The 19,928-nt window shown below is 42.7% G+C and overlaps 1 long non-coding RNA gene across 4 annotated transcripts in view; it reads right to left on the bottom strand.

The window, feature by feature from the left end:
- Nucleotides 1-19,928, bottom strand: part of LOC102161653 — a 218,035-nt gene that overhangs the window by 192,338 nt on the left and 5,769 nt on the right. For all 4 annotated transcript variants that reach the window (XR_002339514.1, XR_002339513.1, XR_002339516.1 and 1 more), the window contains exon 2: nucleotides 14,453-14,621. This is a non-coding gene — a long non-coding RNA (uncharacterized LOC102161653). The remainder of the gene's footprint in view (nucleotides 1-14,452; nucleotides 14,622-19,928) is intronic.

The raw sequence follows: 19,928 nt of genomic DNA, 5'->3' as shown, positions 1-19,928 counted from the left end.
GCCAGAAGAAAAAAAAAGTGGTATCATTTGAAGAGATAAGTGTACTTGCACCAAAATTAAAGTTGACATAAAATATAAGGGGAAAAAAAAAAAAGTGAAGAAATAATGTGAAAAAATCTCCAAGATCTGGAAAAGATATACAATCACAAATTCAGGAAGTTGAGAAAATTCCAACAGGAAACAAAACAAAGAAATCTACACCAAGACCCATCGTAATTAAACTTCTGAAAACTAATGACAGAAAATATCCTGAAGCAGCCTGTGACTTTTCCCCAAAAATGGGAAGAAAGAACTGACAAAACTGTGCAAAAGTTTTACCTTTTTTGAGAAGACCCAAGAGAAATTTGAGAATTATATAAACTTGCAATCAAATTTTATTTGTAACATTTAAACAAAGCCAAAGACGACCAGGAACACACCTGTAGTCGAATCGTCGGGGTTTCATAGTTGTTGCAGCAAAAGTGAGCATACACCACGGAGAACAATGGGTATTGCAGTAAGAAAGTGTTAAAATGAAGCTGTACAAATACTACAGGACTTATTGGTTAAATCATTCAGGGTAGGGTCAAGGGGCTCGCTGTAGGTTAGATGCTGTCGGAAAGCTGGGGTGCTTCTATGATTAAAGAAGTAACAGTCATTCAACAAAAAGGGGCGTGTCTGGTGTTCTGTGGGTGGCACAGTGACTGTCTCGGTCACGTTGGGATGCCATAGCAGAAGAGCAGAGAAATAATGGCTTACAAACAACAGAAACTTGATTCTCATGGTTCTACGGTAGCAGGATGGTCACGATTTGAAAAAGACCCACCTCCTAGTACCATCACACTGGGGGCTGAGATTTCAACATATGGATTTGGTGGAGACACAAACCTTCACTCCATAGCAGTGAACTTGTTTTGGTCTGTGTTTAGACAAAATTATAAAGCGCTCTTTTTTTTTGGTCTTACTTTATTAGAGCATCGGAACAAGACAAGTCCTCTCTGAGAGGGTTTAGGTCCAACAGGAGAACAACGTGGCCTAACTGTAAGTTCCAGGCCAGATGTCAGGAGCTGGTGTTTTTTTGTTTTTTTTTTTTTTGCTTTCTCAAATGCTATTTATATAACATTCTGTTGGATGATATATGCATTGAACCATCTATGCCTTTACAAACAGGTTGCCTTTTAAGATTTATTTTTAAAAATTCTAACAACTAGATTTGATTCTTACTGTTTTATCTACTTCTAAGAATGTTCCATTTAATAAGCAAGTAACTGAATTTTATAGTGTAATTAGGGTAATTCGAGCAAGGAAGGACCTGTGATCTTCAGAATGAATGGAAAAGTACAGACAATAATAACTATACCTGTTAGACCACATTTCCAGGGATACCTAGGGATCTGTCTGGGCAACCCAATTGGCCATATGCCCTGGTAGGTTAAACTGAATTATACCAACTGTCATATATTTAATAAAACAATGCAAACACACAGGTCTGCTAAAAAGCCTGCATTGTTAGAGCTAGACACTCAGAGACACTCACCTGAAAATAGAAATCCAGAACTGGACTCCATCATTGTCTGAGCCCAGGGCATCTGGCCCAGAGGCCCTACATCGAAAATACTTGGGAGTTCTTGTTGAGGCGCAGTGGTTAACAAATCCAACTAGGAATCATGAGGTTGCGGGTTCGATCCCTGGCCTTGCTCAGTGGGTTAAGGACCCGGAGTTGCCGTGAGCTGTGGTGCAGGTCACAGGTGCGGCTCGGATCCCTTGTTGCTGTGGCTCTGGCATAGTAGGCCAGCAGCTGAAGCTCCAATTAGACCCCTAGCCTGGGAACCTCCAGGTGCTGTGGGTATGGCCCTAGAAAAGACAAAAATAAAATAAATAAAATAAAATAAAATAACTCAGAAAGGCACGATAAGCAAAGAGGACACTGATGATGCTAACAACACACAAGCACAGTTTTGTATTTCTCTTTAGAGGCTTCAGTCACTAAATTGGGCAAGCTCTGAGATAGAAAGTCACTAAACTGCATGTGGTGTGGTGAGTAGGTGTTTACACGAATTGGCTGAAAAGAGGTGTAGAACTAACCGCAGGCAGAGAAAAAGGCCCAGATGGAACAGAACCTCACTGTTCCAAGGGCTCTCGGGAATGTCGTAACAAAGCCAGGGGAAAGGAGGGGCGATAATTCCAGAGCTTAGGGAGCATGGATGTGGTGGAAGAGCACATGATCCGGCTCCAGACAAGGCGTTTTAAACAGCGCCTACCACGACCTCAGGGTGATAAATTCTCTCCTGCGTCCACTGCATGTTCGTCTCGCACTACATGAAAGCACCTCTCACTCAGATTTCTCAGGTAGCTTTGCCCGCACCATCCTCCTTTCACAGACGTGCCTTTTCTGATGGACCTGAAGGTTCCTGATCTTGTCTGTCTCCAGAATGATTTTTAGGAGATTGCATACTTTTAACAGAGATGCTCAAATAGATTTTCACCCACTAAGTAGTACACAAGAAAAGAGTGTGTTTGAGAACATGCGGACCACTGGGTTTGAGGACACATCTGGCTGCCCTCAGTGTGGCCTTGCAGGACAATGCCTGGCTCTGACCCTGAGACCTGCTGTTGAATTGTGACGCTTCATTTCTTAGAAAGCAGAGCTTCCCTAAACGGAGCCAGCGGCATCTCATCCTTTTTCAAGGACATGAAGGAAGAGCAATGATATTTAAAACCTCATTGCCCCACGGAGCCTTCAGATGGTAAATATCTCCTTAGGCCTCGATGTACGGGTACCATCGGGGCAAAGGGCAGAGGGCGAGGGGTGTGACTCTCACACAGAAGGATAGGAGGAGGCAAATCATGTCACCCTTTATTTAAATGTTGAAAGTCCCTTTCTTGCTACAATGCAATTTGCCACAAATCTAATTTGCATCACTTCTGAGCTAATGAAAGAAATCATAAAGTGGGCATCACCTCATTTGCAGTGACTATGGGTGAAAAAGAGACCTGAGGGAACTCTGTGCCTAATCCTTACGGCTACTCCTGAAGAGATGTTTTAACTCAGCAAGGCTCAAAACAGGCACAAGGATCTGCCCGTTATTGCACCTGCTTGTGTGAGCCCACTGTGTGCACAGAGATGTGGCTTTTATCACATGCACTTGGATGGCATATCTGCTTGTGAATTACACGGTCTCTATAAAATGCATGTACAGAAAAGGAGTTAGATATAATCTAAGAATTTTGTTTTATAACTTTGTTTCCAAATTGGTCATGTAAAATAAGCTCTCTGAGATTACCCAGAAAAGATGGAATTTACAGAGACATCTGGCATTAAGAAGGCGAACAAACACGAAAAGAATGGAAAAGAATCCAGTATTATCTGCTGCTTGGTTATATACTAAAGTTTTTTTTACATGTATTTATGAAGAGTTCATAAAATCATTTTATTTAGGATGACCTAACTTTCCTGATTTTATTTTTTAAATTATAAGTGAATATGCTATTGTAGTTTTTAATAAGTTAACCTGCAGGGTCATACACAATAGCCCTCAAAAGTGTAGAAAATATTTAAAAGAGAAATATTAAGAAAAATAGTTTTGAAACACATTAACTTCAAAGATCTGGAAGTATTTTACATACAGCAATAGAATTAGAGGGTATAATTTAAAAAATAATGTTTAGGAGTTCCCGTCGTGGCGCAGTGGTTAACGAATCTGACTAGGAACCATGAGGTTGCGGGTTCGATCCCTGCCCTTGCTCAGTGGGTTAACGATCCGGTGTTGCCGTGAGCTGTGGTATAGGTCGCAGACGCGGCTCGGATCCTGCGTTGCTGTGGCTCTGGTGTAGGCCGGTGGCTACAGCTCCGATTCGCCCCCTAGCCTGGGAACCTCCATATGCCGTGGGAACGGCCCAAGAAATGGCAAAAAGACAAAATAATAATAATAATAATAATAATGTTTAACTAAAAGAATATATTGTACAATGGCATTATTTGATTTTTATCAAATGTCCTCATCAGTATTCAAGAAGGGAATAATTCATTTCATTACTTGAGCCTTGATTCTCAGTCCTTCAAAATGGAAAACTGCCTTTGAGAAACAAAGGGGTTGATCTAGACAAGCATAAGAAGAAAAATAGAGATACCCAGAGATATTTTCCCCCAATACAATGTTGAATGATTGTTTCATGATTTTGCAAAAAAAAAAAAAAATACATATATACACAAACACACACACACATGCATATGTAAACAACTTGGACCAAATTTAATAAAAGACCAAGATCTGAATTTTTCTTCTTTTTTCTCTTTTCTTTTTTTTTTAGGGCTCCAGCCGTGGTATATGGAAGTTCCCAGGCTAGGGGTCCAATCAGAGCTGCAGCTGCCTGCCTACACCACAGCCACAGCCACAGCCACAGCAACGCAGGATCCTAGCCGCATCTGTGACCTACACCACAGGTCATGGCAACGCTGGATCCTGAACCCATCTGAGCGAGGCCAAGGATTGAACCCGCATCCTCATGGATACTACTCAGCTTCGTTTCTGCTGTGCTATGATGGGAACTCCCTGAATATTTTTATAAAAAGAGTTACAATATAATTTATAATCCAAAACTGGAACACTTTGAGAAGGCAACAGGATGCTGTAATTACGCCAGGACAATTAAAAGAATAAGTAAGAATTTGCTCTCCTTAGAATTAATCATCAGATAATTAACCTTTAACCCTTTTTTCTGAGATGATAAATATCAGTGATAGCACATTTCCACATAACACTTTGAAGACTTATTTAATGAGTCTCATTTGTGTGGATATCATGTTTTATGCTACAGATTTTCCTGTGAGTATGCACATCTGCTCCTTTGCCTTCATGATATTTTGCTAGGAGAGGGGAGAGAGCTGATAATCCAGAAGGTTTGATTAATTCATTCTAATTTGAATGTGCCAGTTTAAATCCAAATGTTTAAAATGACTTACTAACAAGACAGAGCTTTTATCTAAGATAGGGATTTCACAGTCCCTTTAACCTTTAGGCACTTAGGGCTTGACCTATGAATGTGGGATACAGAAAACTACGTTATTTCTAGAGCATCAAAGGAATTGATCCCTTGGTGTCTTTTATCACATGAGTGTGCACATGAAGAACTTTATTAAACTGCTCCAGAGTCTTCTGATTTGGGTTTAATAAGCTTGGTTCATTTTTTCTTTTGCACAAGTCTTTAGCAATCAAAGAACACCTCTGAATTTTTTCTTCATATCTGTTTTCAATGGCAAAAATCTATTAGGAGCCAGCCTTACAACAAACTCAATGCATTTTTTTAAAACTCAGATCTGGGAGTTCCCATCATGGCTCAGTGGAAATGAATTTGGCTAGCATCCATGCGGACGCAGGTTGGATCCCTGGCCTTGCTCAGTCGGTTAAGGATCTGGCGTGACTGTGGCAGTGGTGTAGGCGGGAGGCTACAGATTCAACCCCTAGCCTGGGAACCTCCATATGCTGCAGGCATGGCCCTAAAAAGACCAAACAAAGAAACAAACAAATCTCAGACCTGGACAAAAAGACCAAAGAAGGTTTTGATGGTTGTATTCCTTAAAATATTCTGAGTAAGTAAGAGGAGGCCAGGAAAAGTGAAGGGAAAAGGGGGGGGGGTGAAAGAAGCTCTTGAGTTAGACCTGCTTTGAAATCCTAGCCCACTGAGGGCCCAGGGCAAGGTGTTCAAGCTGGGAGCCTCCGTCTGCTCATCTGTAAAATGAGGACATCCTTACCCACTGCGGAGATCCGTGCCGAGGACTACAGGTCTCACGTAAACAGAGTCTTGTACCTGGTCCGTTATAAATAGAGCACAGAGACATTTCCTTAAAATCACCTCTGACACTATAACATCAAATCTGACCTGCAACAAGATTCCTGAAGTGCGCGTGTCCAACCCACACAGAAAATGCCCGATGCCCCTTGGTGAGGCCAAGTCCGGCCTGAACGTCAGGAAGGGGCGATTCACTGTGCAGCACCGCACACCCTGACATCTGCTCCACACACTCTGAGCCCACGTCCCGCCACGCCAGCAGGTTTGCACTCTGGGAGGTAGAAATCAGGCCTCACCCATGGGCTTGCTACACGGAAGGGAGCGCACTGTTCACAAAGACGCCCCGTGCCAAGCATCTTCCCAGATAATAAAGTGCACCCCCAGCCCGCTCGTGGTCTGTGTTCATTTCACAGTCCATCCTCATCTGTGTTACCAGGGTTTCCTGCATAAACATACTTTATTCCCAATCCCCATTTATCTCTGCTTTTTGCTTGTTCTCCACTCTCCCCTCCCATTTATAAAGTTTCAACTTTAGCAAATGTCCAAGAAAAGCTTCGTGCAGATAATTCACACACTCAGGGCCTTGTGGAGTCTGCCAAGGGGGGGCTCTCAATGTCCCTAGAACGTAGCCCCCAAAGTCCTCCCAGTCTGGCCTTGCCTGGACCGCTGAGAGGCAGCATCTGCTCCCAGGGAGAAGGGCCGAGCTCCACAAAACACCTGTGTTCACGACGTGGAGAAACAATTTCTCCTTAAGCACAGAGGAGATTTTTCCTCCAAGTGAGTTGCCTTTAATCACTAGACAGTTAATGACGGTCGTTGTTCAACCAGAGAGGGTCTATTTCATGCTTGGCTCACATCTTCAAAATATTTCAAACTAGGAAAATTAAGCGTATTTAAGAGTCATCTTTATTAAAAATAATAGATCATAAAATGATTTTGTTGAAATAAGAATGCTTGTAATGAGGTCATAACCAAGTGGATGTCGCATCAGATCCCTTCAATATGAGATCAGGACCCGAAGAAGGAAGAAAACAGGGGAGCTCGCTGTGACGATTGTGAGCAGACAAATAGCGGTTTTTGTATAGATGAAAGATAAATTAGGACCATTTAGTATAGAAAAAACCCAGGCGTCTAGGTTCATCTATTAAGGATTTAGGAAACAGTCTTTCTAAGTTCACGCTGATTTCTCACTCTTTCTACCAGCACATTGTTCAGGCAGGAGCTCAGCTTTACATTCTGATGTAACATTGGCCTGTAAGAGTCACTGTAATTCCTCTAAGACTGTGGCATCAAAGTGTTTTTGTCATTCTTTCAATCCCTTATTTTCAAGGACTAATTCGGAATACCATCCCTACCCTCCAAGTGTGATTTTCTTGAGAACAAGGGACCTGAGGCGCAAGAATAGCTTCGACAATAGTCCTCAGGTCCAACGAGGGACACTGTCTCAAGCCCTGGGGCGAGGGAGCGGGGCGGTGGATGCAGGCGGTGTCTTCAGGGCACCGTGTGGAAGACTGAGGGCAGCGATGCTCCCAGTTTCCCTTTGTCCCAGATCCACGCCCTTCGCCATGTGGCTCTACGCAGCCCTCCCTTCTGGAGGGGACCGGGCTGTTTGCTCTGGCCAATAGCAGGTCCGCAGACAACACAAGTAAAGGCTTTTAAAAGTGTTTATTTCTACTCCCTCTCTTGCGTGTCTGACTTCACCAAAGGACACGTCCACACGAACTGCTTGGAACAGAGCAGAGTCCCCCAGTCATCGCACTCAAATCCACCCTCATCCCGCCAACCCGGTGCAGACGGCAGATGCAGACGCACAAGGAAACTCAGGGGGGATGAGCTGACCCACTCCAGATCAAATACACCACAAACCCATGATCAAAATGAATGTTTGTGGATGAATTCCACGGAGGTTTATGGTTGCTTGATGCGTAGCACTGCATAGGTCTAGGAAATTGATATTTTCAGTTGAGAAGAGTGAATTGAATGCATCTGTATTTAGGGAAAACATAATTTGTTGCCCAAATCAGGACACTATTAGAATGAAAGGGCTAGTATTTTTCTTTCTTTTTTTTTTGTCTTTTTGCCTTTTTTAGGGCCGCTCCCGCAGCATATGGAGGTTCCAGGCTAGGGGTCTAATCGGAGCTGTAGCCACCAGCCTACGCCAGAGCCACAGCAACGCGGGATCCAAGCCACATCTGCAACCCACACCACAGCTCACAGCAAGGCCAGATCCTCAACCCACTGAGCAAGGCCAGGGATCAAACCCGCAACCTCATGGGTCCTAGTTGGATTTGTTAACCACTGCACCATGAAGGGAACTCCCTGAAAGGGCTGGTATTACTAATTACACATAAACAAGACAAAGCAGGCAAAGCGGGGTGTATGGTAATCTGAAATTTATCTCAGAACCTCTACTGACATTTGAAAAGATTAAGTATGATCAAGTGACTAAAATAAGAATAATAAGGCTAAGACAGAAAGCCTAAAAATTTGATACCTGCAGCTTGAGAAAAAATTAAGGTCTTGGTCAGAAAGCAAGGTATCCTAGCTTAAGATTTCAGAGTTACCCTAGGAGCTGTGAAAGAACTGGCTTGCTCAAGTGGACCTGGGTGTGTGGGTGGGTGGGTGGATGGATGAGTTGATGGGTGAATGGATGATGGAAGGAAGTTTGAAGTACTAGGCAGGAAATATACCAGGGATATTGCTGGTACAGGGGAAACTCAATAAATGTTAGTAATTGCTATAATCATTATGACAAAGAATTCTGCATTATATGTTCATTCAAAGAACTAAGGAATGGATTCCCTCTGTGTTTGGCAAATTGTTCTACAGTTAATTGAATCACAAGCAATGAATATAGATGCAAGGATTGTTCTGGTTTTTTCTGTTTGTTTGTTTACGGTTTTGTTTGTTTTTTTTTTTTTTTTGCCATAGTTAATAGGGTCAATCTAGATTTTCTGGTGATGAAACAATTCTCTTTACACAACTTGAAAGGGTGGGATAAAGACGATGTTTTAGTTTCCTGTGGCTGCCATAACAGAGTACCACAGAGTGGGGGCCTTAACAAGAGAAATTTATTTGCTCATGATTTTAGAGGCCAGAAGTCTGAGATCAAGGATCAGCAGGGCTGCGTGTTTTCGGAGGCTTCTCTCCTTGGCTTGCAGATGGCTGTCTTTCCCCTGTTTCATCACATAGTCCTCCCGCTATATCTGTGCCCAAAGTTCTTTTCTTATACAGACACCATACTAAGATTAGAACCTACTTTAATGACCTGATTTTTTTACCTTCATGACCTTTTTAAAGGCCCTATTTTCAGATACAGTCACCTTCTGAGATATCGGGAAATAGCCCTTCGACACACGTTGAACACATCTTTGCTGCTAACCTTGGATAACGCCCAACGTGAGAAATTCCATCCTCACAGTTTACTGACGGCTGTGACTGATGAGTGATAACCTCCCAGAGGTTCTGAGTCCTGCCAGTCCTCACCTAGACAGGGGTGAGCAGAGATGGTCACGGTGCCACATGTGCTTTGCAGGAGGCCCAGGGGTAGGTAGACAAAGGCCCGAAGAGCCAGGCGAGGTCAGCAGCCGCAGCTGATTAGCCAGAGAGGGAGCACATGGCACAGCAGGCGAGCGTGAGAACATGGAGAGAGGAGGTTTTACATGTCAGTAATTCGGGAACTGGAGCTCAGGATGGGCCTGCACCCTCCTGTTCAACCAATGCTCATCAACGGCCCACTATGTGTCAGAAACGATCTCAGACACTGGGCAGTTAAGAGTCACCTTTCTGTACTGCACCTAATGGGTGCCGGGCACTGCATACACATCCTCCTACTCTTTATCACCAAAGTAAAGACGAGGAACCCGAGACTCAGCAAGAAATCAACTTATTCACGTGGCTGCATTGATTAAACTCCCAAGACTGTACTCTTCCCTAAGCTGCACTGTCCCCAAAGAGAACTCAATCTCTGGCATGCCATGGTCCATGACAAATGAGTGACGGCGCGGTGGGATAAAAGCTAAGGAGAAAGATGAACAGAGAGCCAAGTCATTTCTGAGGAGAAAAGACTTACCGAGGTTTGGGAAGCGTTCTCGCAGAGCCATGAACATTGTGAAAGTTATGAAGGGAATGAAGGAAGGAACAAGGAAGATGTTTATATGCATAGCAGAAGAAGCTGTACAATGTTAGCACGGGCAAAAGAGCTGCCACAATCAGAGGCTGAAGACTAGAAGCCTGCAACTGAATTCGGCCTGCAGAAATATTTTACTTTACCTCCATTGCATTAGCCCTCAAAACATTAGAAAAAAAAATTTCCCAGTATTTCAGAAAGAGAAGGGCTCGTGTAAAAATTCCAGTTTTTGACCTGTTTAGAGAAATCCAGACAATTGGACAGCGCCAGTCCTCTGCTCCCCACAGCAACAACTGGCTGGGCTTTCCTGGCCATCAGGTTTGTCAGAGTCCTAACCTCCCTCTGGCCTGCTCCCTCATTCAGCTTCCCCAACGGGTTCCTGAGATCCCTGTGTTTACCGTTCCCACAGAGACAAGGAAAGGCTTTGGGAATATTTTAAGAGGAAAATTATCATCACATTTTCACTTTGTTTTAAATTTTTTAAATTTTTATTTATTCATTTATTTTTGCTTTTTTAGGGCCATGGCTGTGGCATATGGAAGTTCCCAGACTAGGGGTCGAATCAGACCTGCAGCTGCCAGCCTACACTACAGCCACAGCCATGCCAGATCCTTAACCCGCTGAGTGAGTCCAGGGATCAAACCCGCATCCGCATGGACATTAGTTGGGTTTGTAGCCCGCTGAGTTGCACCACAATGGGAACTCCAAATCTGCACTTTAAAAAAGATGGTTGCAGGAGTTCCTGTTGTGGCTCAGTGGAAATGAGTCCGACCAGGACCCATGAGGATGTGGGTTCGATTGATCCCTGTCCTCGCTCAGTGGGTCAAGGATCCGGTGTTGCCATGAGCTGTGGTGTAGGTCGCAGGCTTGGCTCGGATCCTGCATTGCTGTGGCTGTGGTGTAGGCCAGCAGCTGTAGCTCCAATCTGACCCCTAGCCTGAGAACATCCATATGCTGTAGGTGTGGCCCCAAAAAGAAAAAGAAAAAAAAAAGTGGTTGCATAAAGAGAGAAAGAAGATACCTGTGACAGATAGAGGTTCCGTTCATTCATCCTTATTCACACACTCATTTCATGCATTCTCTCATTCCTTAGACTTTATTGGATACATGCAGGCCCTTTGGATACAATGTAGAGCAAGACAGTTAAGGCTCCCCATGGACTTTAATTTCCAGCACAAATGATGGACAATTAAGAACCAAACAAGTAAAACTGTCAGGACCACAAGCGGTGCCTCCTGCTGGGAAGGAAGCGGAAGGACCATGGGATGGAGGAACCCAGAGGTGCTTGGGCAGACTGGCCAGGGAAGAAGGGGAGGCTAGGGTTTGAGAACTGAGGAGCAGGTCCCTGGGGATCTGGAGAAGGATGTCTCAGGCGGGAAGGTCAGCCTGGGCAAGGGTGCAGAGTGGGAGAGGTTGTGGGAGGATGCTGGGAAGCGGCTCGGCGGAGTGAGGAACAGGTGGGGAGGGTGGAGGGAGATCTGGTCCCAGAGGTCCCAGAACAAGACCCACGGGCCTCGGAGGGCCACGGAAGGGAGCGAGCATTTTCTTCCTCCAAGAAGAATATGGAAGTATATTGAAGCCTGGCACTGGCACTAACATATTCTGGTCTACATCTTTTTTTTTTTTTTTTTTTTTTGCTGATTTGGTTTTTTGTATGTTTATTTTTTTTTTAGTGAAGGTCAAGTGACTTTATATAATTTACCTTTAAACCAGGTAACTTTTATTTTTATAAAGTGTTCTTTATTGTGGTAATAAGTGGTATTGTGGTATAAAGTGCCTCACCATCCCTTTTTTTTTTTTCTGTCTTTTTGCCATTTCTTGGGCCTCTCCCGTGGCATATGGAGGTTCCCAGGCTTGGGGTCCAATCAGAGCTGTAGTAGCCACCAGCCTACACCACAGCCACAGCAACGCGGGATCCGAGCCAAGTCTGCAACCTACACCACAGCTCACGGCAACACCAGATCCTTAACCCACTGAGCAAGGGCAGGGACCGAACCCACAACCTTATGGTTCCCAGTCGGATTCGTTAACCACTGCGCCACGGTGGGAACTCCACCATCACTTTTTAATTGCAAAATTCACCAACATGAATTATATTTCAATGTTATGCAATCACCTCCACCATCTATTTCCAAAATGGTGAAACTTTTTAAAAGTTCATCTTGGGATGTTCCCACCGTGGCGCAGCAGGTTAAGGATCTGGCATTGCTGCAGCTGTGGCTTAGGTGGCAGATGCAGCTCAGATTCAGTCCATAGCCTGGGAACATCTATATGTGCTGGGTGCAGCCAACACCAAAAGCAAACTCATCCTGGCTGCCTTGTGGAGAATGGGTTAGAGAGGGATGAGTGTAGCAATTGGAGCAACGGATGAGTAAAACTGGAAAAAAGAGAGAGGTAGTTAGAATGAAAAAAAAGAAAACGCATGAGAGACATGTCAAGAGCAGAGGTGCTGTGTCTTGACTGTACAGTTATGAGGACCCATTCTTGAAAGGAAGTGATTTCATCCACTCTATGCCGCATCTGATTTGGTGAATGGAAGAAGCACACAGCTTTTGTCTTTGATAAGACAATGCAGAGGGAGGGTCATGGTTTGAACTTGCTGAGCTTGAGGCCTCACTAGGCTCTCTCCTTTTTTTTTGTTGTTTTTGTTGTTGTTGTTGTTGTTGTTGTTGTTATTGTTGCTATTTCTTGGGCCGCTCCCGCGGCATATGGAGGTTCCCAGGCTAGGGGTCAAATCTGAGCTGTAGACACCGGCCTACACCAGAGCCACAGCAACACGGGATCCGAGCCTCATCTGCAACCTACACCACAGCTCACGGCAACGCCAGATTGTTAACACACTGAGCAAGGGCAGGGACCGAACCCGCAACCTCATGGTTCCTTGTCGGATTCGTTAACCACTGAGCCACGACGGGAACTCCGGCTCTCCTTTTTTCATTGGAATTTAAATAATTTCATTGGAAATGGACATGCAGGTCTAGAGCTGCACCTGTAAGATGAGGGCTGGGAATGGAGGGCAAAGCGGTGGCACAAATTGGGAACCAAAGAAGGACGTTCGAAGTAAAATAGATAGTAGGACCGTCAAGGCAGGTGGGGAAGGAACATCCAGTGAACGCAGGTGCTGTGAGGACTAGCAAAAGAGGAGCCCAAAACCGAGGGAGTGCTGAAACCTGGGACCTGAGCCAGCTATGATTGGTGCCAGGAAGTTTTAATTCCCAGCTCCCCAGTGTTCTGAACGTCCCTGCACTTTCCCACGGAAGGAGCAAGTCCTTACGTAGCAGAGCCTGGAAGCCACACTCACAAGTAGCCTATTCAAAAGGCATCATTCTGTTCTTCCTTCAGGGAAGTTCAATCACAGGCTCTTTTCCAGATCCCTACCCCTCCTCACATGGCCTGGGCGTCAATTCGGATTTACGTGACTTACCAGGATCTCATTCCTAGGACAGTGACTCGTGCAAAGGTGAGCCTGTGATGCTTCTGGACAAGGAGACGTGCAGGACGGTCTACTGGGGGTGTCTGGGAAAGGTTTTTCACAAACAAACAGACCCAGGAAAGAAAGAGTTCCCCTAGGTTTGCTGAACTGTGGTATCTGAAACCACAAAGCCATTTTGCATCCTTTCAGGAAACTGGTGCAAGGACCAAACTGAGGATGACACAGTGAAAACGGGACAAGACCCAGGGTCCTTTTCTCCCAGCCAGTAAATTAAACAACATTGTGAACTTCCAGATATGTGATATAATAATTATGGTCTTACTGTTTAAGCAATTTTGAGTCACCGATAGCCAAAAACACTTTATCTGATAGGGCAATATCTGAAAATCTCCTTAAAATGTTGCCTATTTTCCTTCCCTTAGATGTAATAAAGAAAGGGGAAAAAAAGGACAGAGATAAACAGATGGTAGATATATCTCTGACACAATGTTGCATTTCACACACTTCCAGAGTAATACATGTAGCATGTAAGAGTTTAAAAGATGACACCTACATAGAAAATATAGAACTTAAATCAATGATCAATTAACATTTAAAATGTAACCCATTATAATTTCCAGAATCCCTACTTCTATGCTGTTGGAGATATAGTTTGTATTCCTTACACAAAAGAGCCATGTGGTGCCCTTCCATATATAACTTCTCCGTATGAAATATATTACATCTTTTTTTTTTTGTCTTTTGTTGTTGTTGTTGTTGTTGTTGTTGCTATTTCTTGGGCCGCTCCTGCGGCATATGGAGGTTCCCAGGCTAGGGGTCCAATCGGAGCTGTAGACACCAGCCTACGCCAGAGCCACAGCAACTCGGGATCCGAGCCGTGTCTGCAACCTACACCACAGCTCACGGCAACGCCAGATTGTTAACCCACTGAGCAAGGGCAGGGACCGAACCCGCAACTTCATGGTTCCTAGTCGGATTCGTTAACCACTGCGCCACGACGGGAACTCCTGAAATATATTACATCTTGATTTTCTTTTCCTTTAGAAATTTGAAAATCTGCCTCTTAGCACCAAAGAACTGGCATCATAGAAAAAGAAGAAGGGTAACTGAGGATGCCTTACCACTGTCCTTTGGGAATGGTATGCCCGGAGCAGAGAGAAGGTAAGGAGCCCAGACTTCAGGAAAGGTGGCATCATGTCCCAGGAATCCAGGGCCTTTGAAGCATGGAGCCGCCTGCTCACGGGGACAGCTGTGGAATCACAGAGGCCAGCTCAGGCACCCATCGATCAACTGCAGAGTAGGGAGAGAAACCAAACATTTATTCCTCCGTGGAAACCCCTTTAATGGTGTCGATAGTTTATATCTACCAGCATCTTAGTTGCAGCATTTGCAATAAGCTCTCCAAAAGTCAAGAAAGAAATAAAATACTTCTTATACTCTGACTTTGATGGAAATAATTCCTTATGATCATGTATTGCCCATGAGTTTCCCTGTGTGTGCACGTATATACATGTATGTGTGTGTGTGTTTGCAGGCACTGAACTTCATGCTGTTAATCTGTTTTACAGTCACGAAATTTGAGGTTAATGCCATTTGTTGAAATAGCTCGATAAAGTTATGAAAACTGTATACCACTTTTTTTTTTTTTTTTTTTTTTTTTGTCTTTTTGCTATTTCTTGGGCCGCTCCCGCGGCATATGGAGGTTCCCAGGCTAGGGGTCTAATTGGAGCTGTAGCTGCAGGCCTACACCAGAGCCACAGCAACACGGGATCCAAGCCGCACCTGCAACCTACACCACAGCTCACGGCAACGCCAGATCGTTAACCCACTGAGCAAGGGCAGGGATGGAACCCGCAACCTCGTGATTCCTAGTCGGATTCGTTAACCACTGCGCCATGATGGGAACTCCGTATACCACTTTTATTATAAATGCATAAATGATCATTATAGGTTTTTCTTCTTTAATAAAGAAATTGACTGAAATGTTAACAGAAGTAAGACCAAAATAGAGGATTAGTATATATTATTTTCTGTGAATAAATCTCAAATATAGTAAACAGCCCCAAATACTGTGTGTCATGTGGAAGAATATTTGGATATTTAGCACTATCTGACCTAAATATTCTCAAGCAGACACCCTGGTGTCATGGAGCTACGGGTTGTGAATCCATCATTCCAAATGCTCTTGGAAGCTCTTTCGGAGGGCTGGAAAATCTTTATTAAGTATGTAATCAATAGGTCCTATGGCAGTGTTGTTAGAATCAAAAACTTCAGAACCAAACTGTTTTTGAGTTTATGCCTTGAAACTACCACTATATATATAAATTAAGCAACTTTCCTGTATTTCTAAGTTTCTTTTGTAAAATGGGGCTAATAGTATCATCTAAAGGGTTAATATACTTAAAACATTTAAAGAGTGCCTGGCAAATGATAAATGTTTCATAAGAGTTAGCTATGATCATTTTCATTATTATCTATTCCTAATAACTAAATATTAATTTGAAAACAATGAACAGAAAGCAGTAGTTTGTAAGTAATGTTCTGAGATTAGCTGAATAATTAGGAATTTTACAATGATGTTTCTTTATTATGTTTATTTTTTAAAAAATCGATGAGTATGATTGAGTTATTTTACTAGGGCTGCTGCAACAAAGTACCACAAACTGGGTGGCTTGAACAACAAAAATATATCATCTCATAGTTCTGGAAGCTAGGGTTCCAAGATCAAGGTGTCAGCAGGGTTGGTTTTCAGGACCGTGGGGAATAATCTGCTCCATGCTTTTCAACCATCTTCTGGAGGTTTGTTGGCACTCTTTGGCAATTCTCGGCTTGTAGAAGCATCATCCTTATGTCTGCCTTTATCTTAGCATGAGGTTCTCCCTGTGTGTGTGTCTATCTCCAGGTTTCCCCCTTTACAAGGGAATAATCTCCAAATAGGGTTACATTCTGCATTACTCTGGGTTAGGATTAAACATGCAAATTCTTAGGGGGCGAAACTGAACTGCTGACAACTATGCATTTGTACAATGCTATTTTCTTGCTATGACAATTATACCGCCTTATTTTTCCAATATGAATATTCCGTATTAGTTTGTTATTCATAGACTGCTTATCCAACTTGAAAATATCTTCTTTTTTTGCATTAGGATTATTTGCTATTTTGATACTTATTAAAACTTCAACAATAAAGTAAAATAGACGAAAATCAATCCCTCTTAGGGTCATTTGATTCTTTGGTAAATTGTTTGAAATTGCTAGTAAAAACTGAATTTGAAAATCATGTTTAAATTCAATTATTTATGCCGGTATGGTTCCCACATTATCAATAATCCAATCTTGATTTAAATTAGTAAATATTTATTCAAGTTCATCAGATATTTTTAAATTAAGCAACAACTCTTTTGTGCACAAAAATCATTTGAAACTTGACATTTTAAAGCAAAGTTTGGTTTATCCTTCTATTAGTCAGTGTTGTCAACAGGATGTGTGATAAATAGAGAGATTTATTTCTAAAGACTTGGCTCACACAAATGTGAGTATGGGGCTGTCAAATACAAAATCTTCAGGGAAGAACAACATTCTGAAGACCCAGGGAAGCATTGATATTGGAGTTGTAGGTCTGAAAGCAGAATTTCCTCTTCTTTGGAGAACCTCAGTCTTTGTCTCTTAAGAACTTCAACTGATTAGAGGAGGCCCACCACATGATGATATTCTGTTCTATTTAAAGTCTTTGATTTACATGTTAATCTCATCGAAAAAAATACCTTCAGGGAGTTTCTGTTGTGGTGCAGCAGAAACGAATCTGACTAGTATCCATGAGGTGTTGTGGTTTGATCCCTGGCTTCATTCAGGGGGTTAAGGATCCAGCATTGCCATGAGCTGTGGTGTAGGTCACAGACGTGGCTTGGATCTGGCGTGGCTGTGGATGTGGCATAAGCCTGCAACTGGAGCTCCGACTGGACCCCAGGCTGGGAACTTCCATATGCCGCTGGTGCAGCCCTAAAAAAAAAAAAAAAGCAAAAAAATAAAAGTAAAAAATAAAAAATAAAAACCCTTCATAGTAGTATCTAGATTGACCAGTGTTTGGCCAAAAACTGGGTACCATGGCCTGGCCATGCTGATATATAAAATTAACCATCACAATCCTGTCTTATTAAATTCTGATAAGACTCATGCCCTGATTCATAAAAACAAGGGTGAAAGCATTGCTGTCACAGTTAATAATTGATCCACCAAAAACATCCATATCTAGATTTGATATTATCCCCCTCAAATAGAAAAAAAAATTGTAACAGTGTCTAATCAATAGAAGATAGTAAATTTATCCAAATAATTAGTACTATAGTACCTGATCATTAAATAACCTTATGTTATGATTTGGGGAAAAGATAACTGTTAATCAAACTGTCACAGTGTCCCCAGTGAAGTGTATTCATTAAATCTGATCAACACAAAATATGGAGGCAATATCTAAGTTCAATTAAATTCTCAACATGTCTATTTTGATGAATGTAAGTTAATTTTCATCAGCCTAATTTATTTATAAACCTAAATTATCTTTATAAAATACATGTACAGTGCTGAGCAGAAGACTGGTTTTAATAGTGGGCCAGAAAACCATCTATGCTCATCTCTTGTACTACCCTGCATACATCGCATCATGTGTTCTAGCCGTGGTAAACTACTCCCAGTGTGCCAAACGGGCCATCTTGGAACACTCCCTGAAATATTCTGCTTTCACCCCCATGACCTCTCCTCCTTCTAAAATTCAGCTCAAAAATCCCTCCCTAACTATCCTTCCTGGGTTGCTCTGGAATCCTAAATTCTTCCTCTGGACCACCAGAGCATGAATGCGCACATCTTAGTAATCAGCTGCACGCTTATCCTCTTTGCCAGACAGTGCTGTTTCGACTTGGCTAAGGCTGTGAACTGCATGTCCCTGAATCTCATTTCCTAAGTAGCTCTGGGTTAGAGTTTAAATGAAGAACTTGAGAAAGATTTGGAAAATGGGCGCCTACTAAGTTTCTAGTTTATGTTTTGTGTCTGGCATGTTTTGTGTTTTGAATCATCACAATAGATGTTAAAGCCCCTCTCCTAAGTCCCTTCCCAGATCCAGAGCCCTTTGAATGAAATGAAGGCCTGATATCCTTAACAAAGGACCGAGATACACAGCCAGAAATTAACACTGTAGAACTTCCTCTTACTCATCTCCAGAGGGACCCTAGACATTGTATAAGGATGACTGTCCTTTAGGGAAGAGAAATTAAACTTTGTAGGAACTACTGGATGTCGGATCTAAAGTGATACATATTCTTGGGGACCAAAAATGTCATTATGGTCCACTAGACAAAGTAAGAGTTTATAGAAGTGATTGATGTAGTTTTGGTTCAGTTACATCTCACATTAGATCCAGTGTGCACCCCAGTTTTTCTGTGGTTATCTAATTCCAAAATGCAACGTCAGGAGAAAAATTCTCAGCTCTGGAAGTATTTCCATAATGGTCCCCTGACCTATGAGAGGGGAGTGAGGACTATCGCAGCAAGAAAGGTAAAGGTGAACTACCTCTACATCCGAAGTCATCAGTGTCATTAGTAAGTCTACAAATGGCAAATGCTGGGGAGGGGGTGCAGGAAAGGGAACCCTCCTGCACTGTTGGTGGGACTGTCAGCTGGTGCAACCACTATGGAGAACAGTATGGAGGCACCTTGGAAAACTAAATGTAGAACTACCTTGTGACCCAGCAATCCCACTCCTGGGCATATATACAGGCAAAGCATTCAATGGAAAAGATTCATGCACCCCCATGTTCACTGCAGCACTATCCACAATTGCCAAGGCATGGAAACAACCTTAATGTCCCACAACAGATGAGTGGATTAAGAAGATGAGGTACATATACATAATGGAATACTATTCAGCCATAAAAAAGAACAAAATAATGCCATTTGCAGGAACATGGATGGAACTAGAGACTCTTATACTATGTGAAGTCAGTCAGAATGAGAAAGACAAATAACATATCACCTATAACTAGAATCTAATATGCAGCATAAATAAACCTATCTACAGAAAAGAAACAAACTCATGGACATAGAGAACAGACTTGAGGTTGCCAAGAGGGAGGGGGAGGGGGTGGGAGGGACTGAGAGTTTGGTGTTAGTAGATGAAAACTATTGCTTTTGGAATGGATAAGCAATGAGATTCTGCTGTGTAGCCCAAGGAGCTCTATCTGATCACTTGTGATGGAACATTATGGAGGATAACGTGAAAAAAAAAAAAGAATGTGTGCATATATATATATACATGCATAACTGGGTCAGAAATTGAAAGAACATTGTAAATAAACTATACTTAAATTTTTTTTAAAAGGAATATAAAACTTTTGGAGGTAATGTGGATATGAGGGCCTCCCTTAAGGACCTAAAGGATGCAGCGGTTGTGCAAGAGATGTGGATCTCGGAAAACGGCAACGAAGCATAATAAACTTAATCAAATGGTGACTCCATGCAGATGCTGGTCCAATGGTGGTTTCTTCACCGAAACAATGAACACATGCTCTGCTACCAGGTATGTGACTATTAATGATGCGAATTCTTT

The sequence above is a fragment of the Sus scrofa genome, chromosome 16 (assembly GCF_000003025.6).
Source record: "Sus scrofa isolate TJ Tabasco breed Duroc chromosome 16, Sscrofa11.1, whole genome shotgun sequence".
NCBI classification, from domain to species: Eukaryota; Metazoa; Chordata; class Mammalia; order Artiodactyla; family Suidae; genus Sus; species Sus scrofa.
This window is presented reverse-complemented; position numbering and strand designations above follow the sequence as displayed.